The 13,904-nt window shown below is 44.8% G+C and overlaps 1 protein-coding gene across 23 annotated transcripts in view; it reads left to right on the forward strand.

The window, feature by feature from the left end:
* The window catches only part of DYSF (dysferlin), a 224,963-nt gene that overhangs the window by 36,005 nt on the left and 175,054 nt on the right, over positions 1-13,904 (forward strand). The gene's annotated exons all lie outside the window — the stretch shown is intronic.

Genomic DNA, 13,904 nt, shown 5'->3' on the forward strand with positions numbered 1-13,904 from the left:
CACCCAGGTGCCTCTATTTATTTATTTCTTAGAGAGAGAGAGAGAGAGAGAGAGAGAGAGAGAGAGAGAGTGTGTGTGTGTGTGTGTGTGTGTGTGTGTGTGTGTGAGTGGGGGAGGGGCAGAGAGAGAGGGAGACAGGATCCAAAACCCATTCTGTGCTGCAGCAGAGAGCCCCCACCCCCCCACCATTGGTGTGGGGCTCATAGTGGCTACAGTGTTGGACAGTGTAGCTCTAGAGTTTTACAAAAGTGTTCCTGCCCTGGTTGCATATTAGCATGATGTGGGAGCTGTAAAAGAGATCAGTGTCTGGGCTCTACAGCAAATTCTGGAGTGGGGTGCAGGCCTCAGCGGTTCTTGTAACTGCTCAGGGGAGGCCAGTGTGCACTCAAGGTTGAACTGTCACTTCTGTAAGGAAGTACTCTGAATTAAAAAAAAAATTTTTTTTAATGTTTATCTATTTTTCAGAGAGAGAGAGAGACAGAAAGAGAGAGAGAGACAGAGTGTGAGCAGGGAGGGGCAGAGAGAGAGGGAGACACAGAATCCAAAGTAGGTTCCAGGCTCTGAGCTGTCACCACAGAGCCCGACGTGGGGCTCGAACCCATGAGGCGTGAGACCATGACCTGAGCCAAAGTCGGATGCCTGACTGAGCTACCCAGGCGCCCCTAAACTACTCTCAATTTTTTCATGGATTAGCTAGGAAAGAAATATAAACTGTCATTCTTGTAATAGTGTATGTGTGTAATTATTGGTGGAAATAGTCACCACAAAATACTTATGGCTAGAACCACACATGGGTAGAATCGCGAAGGGAATGTAAAAGGGAATGAAGAATCCTGTTGGTATTCTGGGGATTCTTCAGAATATGGACCTGGGAAAATGGGCCATAATAGAAGTAATTCTGTAAGAGAAAACTCAAAATAGAAAGGAGCTATATTCGATAGAGCTTGATGTGAACCAAAGAATTGAAAAAAAAAGTCTTTGAGCCAAATCTGAGTTTGGGAAATTTAAACAGAAAATAGTTGTTACCATTGACACTAATTTCAGTCAAATAGAAATAAAGATTGAAGGAAAAGGAAATAGTTAATTGCACTGTATAGAAAGTACATCAACAAATTCAATGGACTTAATTTAATTTGTTCCAGAGAATGTCTTTTCAGTGGAAATGAATTAATGTAGGTATATCTTTGATTTAAACATTTGGTAAACATGCACATGGAAGCAAAAGTCTCCATGGGGTCAGAACACCTGCCTGTCAAAAAAAATACCAGGGTCAAAACGTTCTCCACTTTGACCACAGTAGCTCATTGGTTTTAGGCCTAGCCAGCCCTGGGGTAGGGTGGCCGGATTCAACAAAGAAACATTCGGGACACCCAGTTAAGTTTGTCCCAAATATCGCATGGGATTTATTTATTTATTTATTTATTTATTTATTTATTTATTTATTTGAGAGAGAGACAGAGAGAAGGAGCATGTGAGTGGGGGAGGGGGAGAGGGAGGGAGAGAGAACATCCTAAGCTGGCTCCATGCTCAGCACCAAGCCCGATGTGGGACTCGATCCCACAACCGTGAGATCATGACCTGAGCTGAAATCAAGAGTCAGACGCTTAACTGGCTGAGCCACCTAGGCGCCCTGCATGGGATCTACTTATAATAAAAAATTGTTCACTGTTTATCTGAAATGTCAGCTTAACAGGGAATCCTGTATTTGGTCTGGCAACTCTTTCTCAGGGTGACTATGCACCCTGCCTCCCTTTAATCAAGCAGCATAGAAGGACCCCTAACTCTACACCAAGGACTAGTTCAGAGGCACTTAACTGCGTATGAAAAAGCCTTCGTTTAGTGTTTAGGATAGCATTTTCTATGCAATAGTGTGGTCTACTTGGTACCTCTTAGGGACCCGGTGACTCCGTAAAGTGGGGCATTGAGCCCCACTCAGCCCCACGCAGAGCGTTGCCTGCCCTCCCCTGCCCGTGATCTGGGTCATCAGTCATGGTGTCCATATCTGGCTGGGGGCCCACGAGGCAATTTGGGAACTTTCTTGAATGCCTGCTCCTTCTCCTCCTTCCTCTTTTGGTTGCTCCTCTTCCCACCCTTACACAGGGTTTGACATTGTGGTCCAGCAGAAGAACAGGGGTCTAGTCTCAGCAAAGCTCCCTGAGCCTCTCTGTTTCTTCCTCTTCGAGGGGTGTCAAATCAAACGCACAAGCTCATCTGAGGGAAGTGCTATGAAGAGGCTGCTCCATACATGGCAGTTCCTTTTGGCACATCCTCTTTTCCGTGTCTTTCTTGTGCTGCTCTCCTGCTGCCCCAGTTCCTTCCGTTCTCACTGGCTCAACCCTTTCCCATCAAAGCCTGCTCTCAGCCAGTGATGATTTGAAAAAAGACTAATTCATACTAAAGTGTTGGTGGCAGCCCATGGCTTAATGTTTTGCTCCTCTTAGGAGCCTGGGGAATGGTGCTGTCTATGCCAGACTCTGTTTAAAAAAATTTTTTTTAATGTTTATTTATTTTTGAGAGAGAAAGAGAGACAGAGCCCAAGCAGGGGAGGGGCAGAGAGAGAGAGGGCGACACAGAATCTGAAGCAGGCTCCAGGCTCTGAGCTGTCAGCACAGAGCCCGACGTAGGCTTGAACTCGTGAACTGAGAGATCACACCCTGAGCTGAAGTCGCAGGCTTAACTGCCTGAGCCACCCAGGCGCCCCTGCCAGACTCTGTAGACCAGCAAAAGAATGTTAATGGTGAGCAGCAGGCGCCACTATAGGCTTTGAGGAGATATTTTGGGAATAGTGGTCTACCTGACCTCTGTGACTATTGCTTTCAGGGCAGCCTCTGAGCCCAGAGTAGGCCTTGGTGCCCTCAGGGTTTGTGTGTGGGGGGGTGTCCTGGGCCTCCTGGGACAATGGGCTAACGTATTGGGGAATGTGGGCATTTCCGGGGAGGAGCTGAACAAAAGTCTCAGTCCTTAACAAGAGGAGCCCAGCACAAGAATGCACAGGGGATGGCGTGGCTGCTGGGGGAGGGGGTCTGGCCGGATGGTGCCTGTGGCCCCTACAGGGAGTGCGTTGATGTGGTGGAGGGATTTCTTCCCTGAGGGAGCAGGGGGTCTCAGGTCCCCAGCTGTGTCCACAGAGCCGAGCAGGGGAGGGGTGGTGGCATGACAATGAGGCTCAAAGCCTTCTCTCAGGGACCCCCTGTCAGTAGTGAGCCTCATCCTGACACTGTCTGCGACCTGGATTTCTCTGAACCTGCTTCCTCATCAGGATAATGGCCACAATAGTACCTACACTGCGTGGTTGTCGCGAAGCTTGAATGAGATAGTGTGTGGGTGTCAGATGCCCTACTGCGTGCTTGGCACATTGGAAGGTGCGTAGCGTGAGGGGACTGTTGGGTCCGTGCAAACACACATACACAGACCACACCGACTGAACGTACCACCCACACGCTCCTCGTGGACACAGAGTGTGCACCAACATGCCTCACACATACGTGCACACACATTCCTTAATTTATGAAAACTCACAAGAATATAAAAATTTCAAGTGTTTTTTTTATAAGCAAAAGTAACCTCCATTCTTAAAAAGCTATAAAGGAAGAGGTGCAAGTTTTCCCAGACTTCCCCCCCATCTGCTGCTTCCCTTCCCTCCAGTGTGTCTGTTGTTGACAATTTGGCGCATGTCTTCCTCCGCTTTTCCTAAGCCTGTGCAAACATCAGTTTACATACGTGTGTATGCATGTTCTTAAACAAAAATGAAATCATGCCATACATACTGGTCTACACCCTGCTTTTTGTCAATTCATTATGGACCCTTTCCCAGGTCAGTATGTATTGACCAGCCCCATTTTAAATGGTTGTGTGGTATTTCACAGGGTGGGCACCCCATAATTTATCCCACCGTATCCTTACTGGCTGGGATTTGGTTTCTTTCTCATTTCTTTCCTGCCCCTTCAGTGGATATCTTTATCCAAATTGCTTTATGTCCTTAGATTATTTTTTTCTTTAAAATAGATCCTTAAAAGTGGGATTACTGGATCAAAGGATATGAACATATAACATTTTCATAAATTCTGCCAAATTACTTTTCAAAAAAGTGTTCTAATTATGTCTACCAACAGTGTAAAAAAAGGTGCCTGTCAATTTCTATTTTTGCTTAGTGCCATGGTAGGGGGAGAAAAGTATCTTATAAACTCTGTGTGTGTGTGTGTGTGTGTGTGTGTGTGTTTAAGATTTTATTTTAAAATAATCTCTATACCCATTGGGGGAGTCGAACTCACAAGCCCTATATCAAGATCAAGAGTCACATGCTTTCTATTGACTGAACCAGCCAGGTGCCCCTAAACTATTTTCTTGACTACTTGTGAAGTTGGGCATCTTTTCATGTATTTTATTGTCCATTTGTACTTCTTCTTCTGTCAATTTCCTATCGTTATATTTTGAATTGCTTGCTTTTTTCTTACTAATTCATAGCAGTTTGTGTGTTTGGGGTCCTATCGGGAATATTAACTCTCCATCTGTGTTATGTGTGGAGGGTATTTTCTCCCTGCTGACAAATGTCATTCCCACCTAGGAACAGACACTCACCCAGATGTGTGCGTGTGCACTAAGACATTTAAAGAGGCAGAGTGGCGGTTTGCTGTTGCTAGAAGTTGGGGAAAGTAAGCCTAAGTTCAGCCTCTGGGTTTCAGCAGGCTGTTTGCAGGCCTCCCCCTTTCTGGAATATTTATTTGGGAGGCAGGAATATTTACAGTTCACCACCTCATTGTTTTCAGCATACTCGGAAGTGTTGACCGTTCCCTTATATTCCAAGGAATTCCAGGACATCCCTGAGTTTCAGAATAGTTTTTCTTTTTTTGTTGTTTTTTTGTTTTTTTCTGGATTGAAGTGGAAAACTATTTAGTCACCTTTGGGCAGTCCCTGGGGAATCAGATACCGGGGGGAAGGCTGCCAGAGGCCAGGGGTGGGAATGTCCGGCTGTCCCTCATTTCCTGCTCCTCATTGCCAGACACGAATGGCTGAGGGCTGGAGGGGGCACAGATCACGGCTGTCTCCTCACAGGGATCTTCAATCTCCCCGGAGTGTGTTCGTGTGTGCGTGTTTGTGTGCATCCTGCCAGAACAGGGAGTCTGACTTCCCTGTCACGCCTGATTCATTGAATCTGGTGAGAGGAAGGTGCAGCTGAGTCAGTGATGAGCGGATTTGAGTTGTCATGTATGTATTTTTAGTTGACATGTCCTTTTCTTAGTTTAAAAGATAAAAAAATGAGAAACTGACATATGGAAACACTTCTGGAGTTTTTTTAAGAAACAATTTTGAACTTACAAAAAAGTTGCAAAAATAGAACAAAGAAGGGGGCCTGGGTGGCTCAGTTAAGTGTCCCACTCTTAATTTCGGCTTAGGTCATGATCTCACCATTCATGGGATTGAGCCCCGTATCAGGCTCTGAGCTGACATCGAGGAGCCTGCTTTGGATTCTCTCTCTCCCTCTCTCTCTGCCCCTCCCCTGCTTGTGCACACACACTCTCTCTCAAAATAAATAAACTTAAAAAAATATCAATATCACTGATTAACATTCTACTCCATTTGCTTTATAATAGTCTCTCTCCTCTCCCTCTTTCTCGTTTTCTTCCTTCCTTTTTCTCTGTCTCTCATTTGAGGGTAAGTTACATTCATCATGGTCCTCTATCCCTAAATACTTCAGGGTATATTTCCTAAGAAATGTGTAAAATATATTTTTAAGAATTTAAAAATAGGGATTAAGAATAGGGATATTCTTTTACATAATCACACTGTAGTTACCAACTTCAGTAAACTTAACACGGCTGCCATACTTCATCTAATTCACCGTTCATCTTCTGTCCTATCAATTGACCAAATAATGCCTTTTATAGCAAGTCCCCCTCCCCCTCTTTCTCAGTATGGGATCCAGTCTAGACTCTCATATTGAATTTAGTTGTTGTATTTCACCAGCCTTCTTTTTTTTTTAAATGTATTTAATTTATTTATTTTTATTTTTTAATTTTTTTAAAGATTTTATTTTATTATATTATATATTTTTATTTTATGTATTTATTTTTCAATATATGAAGTTTATTGTCAAATTGGTTTCCATACAACACCCAGTGCTCATCCCCAAAGGTGCCCTCCTCAATACCCATCACCCACCCTCTCCTCCCTCCCACCCCCCATCAACCCTCAGTTTGTTCTCAGTTTTTAAGAGTCTCTTATGCTTTGGCTCTCTTCCACTCTAACCTCTTTTTTTTTTTTTCCTTCCCCTCCCCCGTGGGTTTCTGTTAAGTTTCTCAGGATCCACATAAGAGTGAAACCATATGGTATCTGTCTTTCTCTGTGTGGCTTATTTCACTTAGCATCACACTCTCCAGTTCCATCCATGTTGCCACAAAGGGCCATATTTCATTCTTTCTCATTGCCACGTAGTACTCCATTGTGTATATAAACCACAATTTCTTTATCCATTTATCAGTTGATGGACATTTAGGTTCTTTCCATAATTTGGCTATTGTTGAGAGTGCTGCTATAAACATTGGGGCACAAGTGCCCCTATGCATCAGTACTCCTGTATCCCTTGGGTAAATTCCTAGCAGTGCTATTGCTGGGTCATAGGGTAGGTCTATTTTTAAATTTTTGAGGAACCTCCACACTGTTTTCCAGAGTGGCTGCACCAGTTTGCATTCCCACCAACAGTGCAAGAGGGTTCCCGTTTCTCCACATTCTCTCCAGCATCTATAGTCTCCTGATTTGTTCATTTTGGCCACTCTGACTGGCGTGAGGTGATATCTGAGTGTGGTTTTGATTTGTATTTCCCTGATGAGGGGCGATGTTGAGCATCTTTTCATCTGCCTGTTGGCCATCCGGATGTCTTCTTTAGAGAAGTGTCTATTCATGTTTCCTGCCCATTTCTTCACTGGATTATTTGTTTTTTGTGTGTGGAGTTTGGTGAGCTCTTTATAGATTTTGGATACTAGCCCTTTGTCCGATATGTCATTTGCAAATATCTTTTCCCATTCCGTCAGTTGCCTTTTAGTTTTGTTGATTGTTTCCTTTGTAGTGCAGAAGCTTTTTATCTTCATGAGGTTCCAATAGTTCATTTTTGCTTTTAATTCCCTTGCCTTTGGGGATGTGTCAAGTAAGAAATTGCTACGGCTGAGGTCAGAGAGGTCTTTTCCTGCTTTCTCCTCTAGGGTCACCAGCCTTCTTTAATCTGGAACATTTCCCACAGCCTTCGTCTTTTACAACAACTTACATTTTTGAATAATATAATACACCAGTTTTTTGTTAATTGAATGTTCTTCATTTGAAGTTTGTCTCATGTTTTTCTCATGGTTAGATTTGTTACTAATTTCTGGCCAGAGTACTTTGTGGGTGTGTTGATCTGTCTCAGGTTCTAGAAGCACAAGATGTCCCTCATTGGAGATGTTCATTTTGATCACTTGTCAAGGTGGTGTCTGATTTTTCCATTGCATATTTACTGCTCTTTTCCCCCCTTTGAAGTCTCATTTTTTTAAATATATTTTTTCTTTATTTTATTTTAATTTTTTTTAACGTTTATTTATTTTTGAGACAGAGAGAGACAGAGCATGAACAGGGGAGGGTCAGAGAGAGGGAGACACAGAATCCGAAACAGGCTCCAGGCTCCGAGCTGTCAGCACAGAGCCCGACACGGGGCTCGAACCCACGGACCGCGAAATCATGACCCCAGCCGAAGTCGGCCGCCCAACCGACTGAGCCACCCAGGCACCCCTCTTTATTTTATTTTAGAGAGAGTGAGCAAGCGAGCAGGGGAGAGGGGCAGAAGGAGAGAGAGAGAATCTCAAGCAGGTCCACACTTAGCATGGAGCCCAATGTGGATCTTGATCCCACAACCCTGTCTCAAAGAGTCAGATATTCAACTGACTAATCCACCCAGGTGCCACCCTCCTCCCGAAGTCTTTTAAGAGACACGTTTAGACCCTGCAAATATCCTGTGCCTCATCAAAATGTGCCCCTAAATTTAGCGTCCACAGAAAAAGGCCTGAGGTTTTTAAATGAAATTATTTAGATTTCTCTGTGTTTCATTAGAATAAACTCACTTGGCCACTTTAATTTATAGCCTCCCACTTAGGGCTCAGATTTGGAGGCCATTACCCTGTAGTTCTTCTCCCATCTCTGATAGGATAGTAGCCTCACTGGGTGATGAGTCTGGGAACTAGTTCCTTTTCCTTGGAGGAAAAATGTGTGCCCTGTCAATGTGTAAACTGCCTGGACCTCTCCCTCCTCCCCCGTGCCAATTCCTGACTTCTCTTTCAGTCTGTGGGATGGCAGCAGTGATTTCAGCCCTCGCATTTCTCCTGCCCCCACATTCCAATGGCTCCAGAACATAGCACTGCCAAGAGGGATGGCCAGGTCTGGGGAGGAAAACAGAGACCTGTTTCTATTAGTAGGCTGCAGGGGGCGGGGGGGCGGGGGGAGATGGGGACGTGGGGGGGTGGGTATTCCTTCCCATCTGCCAGTTTCTGCACACACTCAGAGCTGGCTCTCAGGCAGCTGGTGCAGGACCCCCAGGCCCCTCCTTGCCTCATATGACCTCTGCTGAATCCTGTCTGCCACAAGTGGCCACTGGTTGGTATCAGTGCCAGTGCCAGTGCTCCTGAGCACCTGGCATCGCTGGTTTCGTGTAGGCCTCTGGGCCCTAGAGTCTGTGCCTCAGTCTTGACCTCTGGATGTGGTGGGTCTCCCTGAGGGTCTGGGCCCTCTTCCCCTAGGCCTCCTGAATAAAGCCACCTCTCCTCCAACTCTATGGAAGAATGAATGAAGAGTGGCCATAAGGCTTTCCTATGATCAAGCCTGAGACCCAGCCTACCTCCCCAGGAAGTCCGACCTCCCCAGGCTGGCCTCCCAGAGCAGTTCTGTGCTGCCCACTCTGGGGCAGCCTGCTCCTTAGGGGTGGGGACAGGCAGCTGGCTGTGCTGCCTCCAGCCTCTCCTCCTAGAGGAGTGGGGGCTTGTGAAGCCACCCAGTTCCTCCAAAGGACTGGTTCCAAGGCCTATGACAGGGGTGGGAGGTGGGGGCATTTCAAGGTCCAGAAAGATATTAAGGGAGGAAATAACAAGCAGTCCCTCCTGGCCCAGGTCTCCCTGCCTCCGGAGGTGCCTGGGCTGGCAGGGGTGGGGCCGGCACTTCCCTCTGCATTTCCTCCCATTGTTCCTGCCCCACTTCCGGGAATTCTCCGTGGGGCGGAGGTTTGGCTGGCCTGGTGCCAGAAAGGGAGACCTTGGAGGCCAGGCCTTGCTCTTGCAGCAGGCTCCAGGGCTCCCTTCCAGCAGCATGTCTGCACCACCAAGCCTGCCACCCCCTCCGCTCCCACTGTCCGCTCTGCCTTTCCCTTTCCCAGGTGACCCCTCAGGGATGTGGGGACCTGAGTTCTAGGGCAGGCTCTGCCATCCACCTGCTGAAGCCAGTCTGTCTGCTCTGCTTCCCCGGGGGGAAGTGTGACTCTGATGCCATGGATTCACAGGTCTTTTACACCGACTGTCTTGTCTTTTTTGACATTGTCTGGGTCCAGATGTAACCCAACTAACTAACATGAGTTTGCTCCTCAGTGAGTCACATATAGAAATTGCAGCTGGTAGAGTTGTTGCACAAAGGAAACTTTCTTTGCAGCAAATAAAGATCATGGGGAATAACTTCCAAAGCCATGACTTCCCTAGCAAGGGGTCAATGGGTTCCTTCTATTTAAAATCTTTAGACAGGGCATGAGGACAGTTATGCACCTTAAGGAAATATGCCTGTACTTACATTGTATGTTATGTAAATGAGGTTTGTGCTCCTCCTCAGGCAGAGATTTTAGTATTATAATGAGGTAAAGGTAACTGTTAGTCACTCCATGGCTCACTCCATGGTTCATCCGCGCAGTGTAAGTGGAGAGTTAAACTCGACCTGGTCTGGGTAGTCTGGGCTACTGGAACTCTTCATCAGGGCGGTCATTATTGTTTGAGGGGTAGTTTTGGTTTCCATCATGGGATGCTATGCCAGTGGGGTCTTTTTCCTGAGTTAAGAGACAAGCTGGAAAGAAGAGCTTATAGAAAAATGTGGGACAAAGGTCATAGGGTACAAGCAGGCGAGCAGTAAAGAGCAGGTCTTGGGTTCTACCTGGTGACACTGAGGACACTTCAGTCAACACACTGGTGACCAGTGCCTTCCCCATGCTGGCCCTATAGGATGGAGACACTCCAGGAGCCCCTGCTTACGCTGTGGTACAAGCCTGCTCCATGCTGCAAAAGAATATAACACACACCAGTCCAAATTCTAGAAAATGTGACTCCTGGCCTCACGAGGAATGAATAGTAGTGAACGTCTCTCTCTTTAGCCCTTTCTTTAAAGAAATGTCAGAAAAATATTACAAAATTCCGCACAAATCAGGTTATTGCCTTGCTGGCGAAGGAACCTGTAAGGTGACCGACAGTCCACTGGTCCCAAGAATAATGGAGCTCAAGTGATTTTATTGTCTAGAAACTTATGTAAGTGGCAGTTAATTAATTAGTAATTAATTACTTTTATCGTGGTAAAATATACATAACAAAACTTACCATTTTAACTATTTTAAGTGCACAGCTCAGTGGCATTAAGCACATTCACACTGTTGTGCGACCATCACCACCATCTGTGTCCAGAACTTTTTCATCACCCCAAACTGAAGCTGTACCCACTAAATAATAACTCCCCATTCCCTCTACCCTCCTGGTAACCTCTATTTTATTTTCTTTCTTCAAAAACTTGCTTATTCTAGGAACTTCATGTAAATGGAATCATACCGTATATATCTTTTTGTATCTGGCTTATTTCACTTAGTATAATGTCTCCAAGGTTCATCCATGTTGTCGCAGGTGCCAGAATTTCTTTCCTTTTTTGTTTGTAATTTTTTTAATGTTTATGTATTTTTGAGAGAGACAGACACAGAGTGGGAGTGGGGGAGGGTCAGAGAGAGAGGAAGACACAGAATCCGAAGCAGGCTCCAGGCTCTGAGCTGAGAGCCCGATGTGGGGCTCGAATTCACGAATGGTGAGATCAGACCTGAGCCGAAGTTGGACACTTAACCGACTGAGCCACCCAGGCGCCCCCAGAATTCCTTTCCTTTTTTAAGGCTTAATAATATTTAATTGTATGCATGCTTTTAATTAATTAATTTTATTTTAATTTTTATTGCATTTTATTTATTCATTCATCTGTTTATTCATCTGTTGATAGGTACTTGGGTTGCTTTCATTTTTTGGCGATTGTGAATAATGCTGTTATGAACATGGGTATACAAATATCTCTTTGACTTCCTGATTTCAATTCTTTGAATAGATAACCCAGAAATGGACTTGCTGGATTCTGTGGTTTGATCCATTTTTCCTTTCCCTTTTTTTCATTCCCACCAACAAGACACAAGGATTCCAGTTTCTCTGCATCCTCACCTACCTTTGTTGTTTGCTTTTTTTTTTTCGACAGTGGCCATCCTAATGAATGTGAGGTAGTATCTCATTGTGAGCAGTTTTTTGTCTTTTTATGAATATTTTATTTTATTTTGTAAATTTAAATTTTAATTAATATACAGTGGAATATTGGTTTCAGCAGTAGAATTCAGCGATTCGTCACTTACATACAACACCCAGTGCTCATCACAAGTGCCCTTCTTAGTACCCATCACCCATCTAGCCCATCTCTCACCCACGTCCCTCCATCACCCGTCAATTTGTTCTCTATTGTTAAGAGTCTCTAGTGGTTTGTTTCCCTCTCTTTTCTTTCCCATAGCCCCCTTTCCCATATGTGCATCTGCTTTGTTTCTTAAATTCCACATATGAGTGAAATCATATGGTATTTGTTTTCTCTGATTGACTTTATTTTGCTTAGCATAACACATTCTAGCTCCTTTTGTCATTGCAAATGGCAAAATTTCATGATTTTTGATGGCTGAGTAATATTCCATTATATATATGTATATATATATGTATGTGTGTATATATATAATATATTATATATATAGTATATGTATGTGATGTATATAATATATATTATGTAATATATATATCACATCTTCTTTATCCATTCAACAGTGGATGGACATTTGGGCTCTCTCCATAGTTTGGCTATTGTTGATAATGCTGCTATAAATGTTGGGGCGTAGGTACCTCTCTGAATCTGTATTTTTGGGTAAATCTGTATTATGGGTAGATACCTAATAGTGCAATTACTGGATCATAGGGTAGTTCTACTGGATCATAGCAGCCTCCATACTGTTCTCTAGAGTGGCTGCACCGGTTTGCATTCCCACCAGCAGTGCAAGAGGGTTCCCCTTTCTCTGCGTCTTTGCCAACATTTGATGTTTCTTGTGTTGTTAATTTTAGCCATTCTGACAGGTGTGAGGTGGCATCTCATCGTGGTTTTGATTTGTGTTTCCCTGATGCTGAGTGATGCTGAGCATCTTTTCATGTGTCTGTTAGCCATCTGGATGTCTTCTTTGGGAAAATGTTTATTCATATCTTCTGCCCATTTCCTAACTGGGTTATTTGTATTTTGGGTGTTGAGTTTGGTAAGTTCTTTATAGATTTTGGATACTAACCCTTTATCAGATATGTTGTTTGCAAATAGCTTCTTTCATTCCATAGGCTGCCTTTTAGTTTTGTTGATTATTTCCCTTGCTGTGCAGAAGCTTTTTATCTTGAAGTCCCAATAGTTCATGTTTGCTCGTTTCCCTTGCCTTTGGAGACGTGTCTAGTAAGAAGTTGCTGTGGCCAAAGTCAAAGAGGTTGCTGCCTGTGTTCTCCTTTAGGATTTTGATGGCTTCCTGTGTGAGCAACCAGTTTTAAAAATCAGCTATTTAGGTCAAGATAGAAATTTTATCTCAATAAAGCTTCATAAAACCTGTATTCATAAAAACCTATATTCTAATCAGTTGTTACAGACACTAGAAAAGAAGGAAGGCCCCAAATAATAGGTGTGCTGTTTATTCATCAGGGAAAAAAAATTAAGAAGCAAATGATGAGAGCACTCCTGTGGCTTTTCGTTGTTCACACCCTGACAGCAATATGCAGGAAGCACACAGAAGTCTGATGCGACATCAGGCGACAGTTCTGATAGACACGGGCCACTTGCTGTTCCTGATTTCCGGCCACCGCTACAGAGATGCAGAATGCAGTTTGCCCATTTCTTAGCTTAGGGAACACACACATTTTCCTTGGCACTCTTTGAAGGATCCCTTAACTGATTGTCACTCAATCATCTACTCTTTCCAAGAGCCCATACATTTATGGGACTCCCACCCCTCAGTCAGAGGTGCTGCCTTAGGTGTATGTGGTGTGACAGTCCTGGGCCTCTCTTGGGAGTGGGACATGTCCACCCTGGCCCAATTTGTTTTTCTCCCTGTCTCTGAAGACAGGAAAGACTGTTTTTCATTTATGATCATTGCTGGCCGAGGCCTGGGAAAGCGATATAGATGGCCAGTGTAGATGGAGGTTAGAGGGGCTACTGCACCTTCAGAGCAACGCAGGTGTGATGGCTTTCAGGAGACACGGGTCTGGTGGATTGTTGAGGTGTGATGGGCAAGACAGCCCTTATATGGGAGTGTCCAGGCAGACAGGGGTGATGGGGCGAGGCCTCTGGGGAGAGGCAGAAAGGGGTCAAAGTTGACCTCGGGAGAAGGTGTCTCTCATCTGTGTGCAGGGAGAGGGGCCTGGCCCTCCTCGGATGGTACATGGGGTGGCTGGGGGCAGGGTGCTAGGGAGCATTAAGGGGTCCTAAGGGACTGTGGTGTTCTAGGCAGATCAGCTTTGCCTGCAGGGTGTTTGTGGGGTAAGGTGGTAGGGTCAGGGGTGGGGTGGGGGTGGGGGTGGTCTGTTGGGAGAAGAGTCAGGCACATTAGGCTAATTCTT

This window comes from Acinonyx jubatus, chromosome A3 (assembly GCF_027475565.1).
Source record: "Acinonyx jubatus isolate Ajub_Pintada_27869175 chromosome A3, VMU_Ajub_asm_v1.0, whole genome shotgun sequence".
Classification (NCBI taxonomy): domain Eukaryota; kingdom Metazoa; phylum Chordata; class Mammalia; order Carnivora; family Felidae; genus Acinonyx; species Acinonyx jubatus.